Here is a 5,028-nt window from a genome sequence, read left to right as displayed (position 1 = left end):
CTGTGGACGCGCTAAACCGATTTTTTTAGATCTGTTTTGTAATATCGGTTTAAGCTAATTCAAAATAATCGTGCAGTGTAGACGTACCCTCAGTGATCAACTCTGCCCTTCATATCTTCACTGATGCTACAAAACTCCAGCCTCCAGAAGAAAGGATTCTTTCCCCACTTGCCTTCAGTGCTGTCTAAAGCTCCCTCACCCAACTGTGTCTGACAGCAGTCACAGTCCAGGTGACCTTATGCATAGTTGATATCCTTGTTTTTCCCCCAACAAGATTAATAGCATTTTATTGCACCCAAATTCAGAATCTGCAATTCTTAAGCACCTCTTGGCTGCTCTTGTCTCATTTCACCAACAGATGATGACAACACAGAGCTCTTTGTTCTCTAAGGACCCAGGCCTTACATGAGAACTCTCAGATAACCTCTCCAGGCTAGGCTGTCTGGAAGGAAAGTAGCACATTGGATAGACATATCAGTAATTCCACTTGTCTATCCATCAAGAAAAATTCCCTTTATCCTAAAAACAACTTTCAAATCTGGATGTTACTATATAAAAATTGGCATTAGTATTTAATATTTATATTTCAGTAGTTTCCAGAGGTCCCCATCAAGACTGGGTCTCCATTTTGCTAGTCACTATACAAAACACAAATGTAGCCACAGTCCATGCCCCCAAAATTTTATCAAAGAAAAAATGGGATTGACTGTATGGGTAGAACAATCTACAGACTGATTAAATTCTATGGTTGTAACTGAAAAAACAGATGAAGTAGGTATATGTATTTATCCACATGATTTAACTAAAGCCATAAAATGTGAACATTATCCAATAAAAAATTGTTGAAGAAGTGGCAGTTAAGCTCTCAGAAGCAAAAATGTTCTCACCACTAGATGTAGGACATGCATTTTAGCATGTAAAATTAGATGAGTCAAGCTCCAAGCTAGTGACTTAATATACCATTTAGATGTTATAAATTGAAGTGAATGCAATTAGATATACAATTTGACTGCCATTTGCTCTTCTGCTCGAGGTATTTCGAAGACCTTATACGTGGCGAGATAGGCAGCCTGGTGTAATGGATAGTGTTCACACTGGGGCATCAAGAAAAATGGTTCTATACACTCCTTTAGCAGATCAGCGTAGTCAGATAAGAGGCAGTCTGCTGTGTGACCTTAAGCAACTCATGGCCCTACCCTGTGTCCTAGCTTCTCCATCTGAAAGCTAGGGATAATGATCCTTGCCTTACTTCAAAAACACTATATAAAGCTAAGTGTGCCATCTTTTCTCCCTCATCCCTCTTTGCTTCACCCTTCATTGTATCTGGTGTTAAACTAAGATTGCCAGCTTTTTGGGATGGGGACTATCTTTCTGTACAGTTCCTAGTACGACAGGGCCATGACCTGGTTGCAAACTAAGCGCTATCCTAATATCAATATTTACTGTTACATGGCATTGCTCTTTGATGGGTTCAAAACTGATGCAGTTATAATGCTTGATGTTTATATTTGGGTTAGGGACCCCGAAAACAGTGAAGAACCTTCAAGGTTTTGCAGAGAGCTGAATTTTAAGATGTCTAGAGTGAGACTAACAGAGTGTCTATATAGAGTACAGAGGCAGATAAGATAGGAAATAGATTAAATGCACCTCTACAATGTGTAGCAAGTCAGTGATTTATGGAGATCGATTTGGGATGAATTTTGCCAAAAAGCTTAACAGCCGCCAATAAGCCCTTAAGGTAATTGACAGAAAAGAACATTCCCTGGCATTGGGAAGAACAATTTTTGAGCAGGTAAAACACAGGGGTCACCAAGCAACTAGTTTTAAAATTTTAGGATTTAGCCAGTCAGTTGTATTACAGACAGATATATTTTACAAAGGAATGTGCACTTCCTTACTGTTATTCAGGAAAAGCTGCTAACTGCATTTGCTTTAAGCTTCCTAAAGAAAAAGTCAGAAATAAACTACACCCAGATTAAAAAGGAGAAGCTAGTACTCAGAGCTGGGTGAGAAACATAAAATTGAGATTTTAAAAAAAAGTGCCCTGTTTTGCTTTGGGATGAACCTGAAAGCTGTCAATATTTTTCAGGATAAACAGAGAGTACCACCCACTAACAAATAACCAGTAGCCCAGGCACTCACCTGGGATGTAGGAGACATTGCAGCACCAGGTCCAAGTCCCTGATCTGCCTGATTCAAAGCAGGTAATTAAACCTGAGTCTCCTGCATCCCAGGTGGGTGCCATAACCATTGGGCTATAGAGTCAGTACTGCTTCTTCTGGCACAACAAATATTAAATTACTGATATGAAGTGGAACGGCTCCAACAGAAGCACACACTCTCCTCTCTCTCACTGCAGAAATTCCACCCTGGACACGAGAAGCCTTCCAGAAAAAGTTTAACCAGAACTGTCCCTTTTGTGGGATATGTTTCAAGTTTGATGAACCAGCACTTTCTGACAAAAACGTTTTAACTGAAGATTCCTGACCATTCTACCAGTAATTGTACTTGGTAGTTTTGAGTTCACTAACATACATAAAGGAGAGAAAAGAGGCATAGAAAATGTACATACAATGCTAAAAACTTATTAAAGATTTTGGGCCAGGTTCTTCAGTCCTTCACCTGGCAAACGTCCTTCTGATTTCAATAGCAGTCTTGCTAGATTAAGGACGGATGGAACATGGCCTTTTTTCTTTAGCACTACTGGAATGGTTTTATAGTCCAAGAGCAGCCTTCATGATGGTGTTGTCACTCACTATCCTGCAGTACTCTTTTGTGATGCGGTCATCCATCTCTTAGTGGGATATTCGGTCTTCTAGCCAGGTTCCCCTAGAGTCCCACGTATTCCAGGGCAACAGTGTCATGTGTCTGACGAAGTGGGTATTCACCCACGAAAGCTTATGCTCCAATAAATCTGTTAGTCTTAAAGGTGCTACAGGTCTCTCTGTTGCTTTTTACAGTGTCATAAATAACATCCTTGTGAAGAGGTATACTACCTCTTTAAGGGCCAGGACGCCTGGGGGCATAATCAAGAGGCCCCAGCTCCACTGAAGGGCTGGGCTATTTGGACAGGAAGCTGAGCAAGAGCAAAGGAAGTAAAAACCATGAAGACTACAGTAGGTGTTGGTAGTTTTTCTGCTCGAGCTCTAGGAGACCAGCCTAACCAGAGGCTTTGCCTTGTGAACTTCAAGTTGAGACCTCTGAACCAGGGCCCTGAGGTGAGAATCTTATGAACTTTTATTGTGATTGCTCCTTTCTCGAAACCTTATTAAAAAGGGACATCCCTTGCAGAGAAGAAAACAGATCGGCACTGCCTGAAAGGGACCATAAGTGTATCACTCAGAATTAGCAGAATTTCAAACTGAAACACAAACACCTGCTTTGGCAGCCAGGGACATGAACTGTTTAAATGGATGGCTGAAAGAAAGAGTACATCTGGTCACCAATCTGAGACCACACTGGTAGTTTAGGGATTAAATTAGCAAAAGAAAAACATTTTGTTGTTTTAGTTCTAACATTATCTTTGAAAAATGAAAGCAATTATATAATTTGCCTGAATCTGTTCCACAGCCCAGGCGGTAGCTCTGCAGTTCGCACAGGCCTCAGTGGGCATCAGTGAAATCCTCAGATACAGTATTTAAAAGTGTGTCTTATGAGTCTGACCAAACTATGAAAGCAAATAAAATTGGATTCCAAGCAGGAAATCCATTCTTATTTTATCGGGGGGTATTTAGATATCAGTCTTTACACAGCAGCTGATTTTATAAAACTCTTGTTCAATACCTGGGCACAGCAGAGTACAGTCTCCAAAAGTTTAATTCTCCTAAGTGATTAATTAGTCTGGAAGTCTAGACAATGTCAGTATTTCAAGGGTTAAGGGCTCCCTCACTGCCAGTCCTCCACTATACCTGCTGTGCTGATGTTGGCCATTACTACTCCATTGGAAGCAGTGAAGTTGTTATGTCCAGCAGCATAACAGGTGCCTTCACTCTGGAATATTTGCAAGTCATAAACAGGTTAACTCAGAACTGAAGGTTTAAGTGAGACTGTACAGTTATTTGAACTCAACTGTCTGGGGTTTACTAAGACAATGACTAGTGTAAAAGACCCCTACATTACTAGGTTCAAGATGTTACATAGAGATCTGCATACATTGCTAAGCAAAGAAAAATAAAAATCCTGTTTTAAAAATTAGATTTAGAACATGATTTCCTAATGATTGCAACAGTGCCATGCACTTTAAACACCTCATCACATGATGCCTGAGGAGACACAATATAGCAAATATAGTTGTTTTTCAATATCCACTTTGGTTGCTCAAACGATATTTTATGTTTACCAAGAGAAATACAGTATTTTAAAATACACCCCTTCCTCAATTTTCTCTTGCACCAAGCAATGCAGGGACACATACAAGTTACTTTGAACTTAAAAAATGATCAACACTTCATTTGATTACATTCACAAGGAGTTTCTCTGACCTCACGTGCACGTTAGGCACCTCAGAAAAGCTTACCTGGTTTATAGTGGAGCTATTGCAGGCAACAGATTTCCTTTCAGAAGACAAAGAGTTAGGCCGTTGAGATGAGAGAAGAGGGAGGCAGGCAGAGAAATATTTTCTCCCTCCTTATCTTTAGTAAAGGATTAGCCTAGCAGCACAAGTGTGATCTGACAAGTGCAGTTAAACAACAAATGTAGAAGTACAGAAAATGCCACTTGCTTGGTGATTTTGCTGATAACATAGCACATTTCTATCAATAGTAGAAAACAGATGCCAAGTAAAAACAAGCTGCTGTCATACAGAAATCTTACAGAAAAGAGACAAATGGAGTCAGCCTCCGAGCCTAATGGTAATTGTTTGTGTTGTCATGTTGGAGACTCAAGTGTAATTCCTGTGCTTGCACAGGGGTCAGGGAGGGTATCAGTCTTGTTTTGCATCAACCATTCCTTCTTCTCAAAACAGTGGGTGGAGAGACAAAAATCTCACTTGCTCTGATGGAGATATTGCAGCAGAAGATGAGCTGAAAG

The 5,028-nt window shown here is 40.2% G+C and overlaps 1 long non-coding RNA gene across 1 annotated transcript in view; it reads left to right on the top strand.

The window, feature by feature from the left end:
* The window catches only part of LOC116826811 (uncharacterized), a 57,691-nt gene extending 53,531 nt beyond the window's left edge, over nucleotides 1-4,160 (top strand). The window contains exons 3-4 of the long non-coding RNA XR_004374147.2: nucleotides 2,360-2,428; nucleotides 3,088-4,160. This is a non-coding gene — a long non-coding RNA (uncharacterized LOC116826811). The remainder of the gene's footprint in view (nucleotides 1-2,359; nucleotides 2,429-3,087) is intronic.
* The last annotated feature ends 868 nt before the right edge of the window (nucleotides 4,161-5,028 follow it).

Source organism: Chelonoidis abingdonii, chromosome 10, assembly GCF_003597395.2.
Source record: "Chelonoidis abingdonii isolate Lonesome George chromosome 10, CheloAbing_2.0, whole genome shotgun sequence".
Lineage (NCBI taxonomy): Eukaryota > Metazoa > Chordata > Testudines > Testudinidae > Chelonoidis > Chelonoidis abingdonii.
This window is presented reverse-complemented; position numbering and strand designations above follow the sequence as displayed.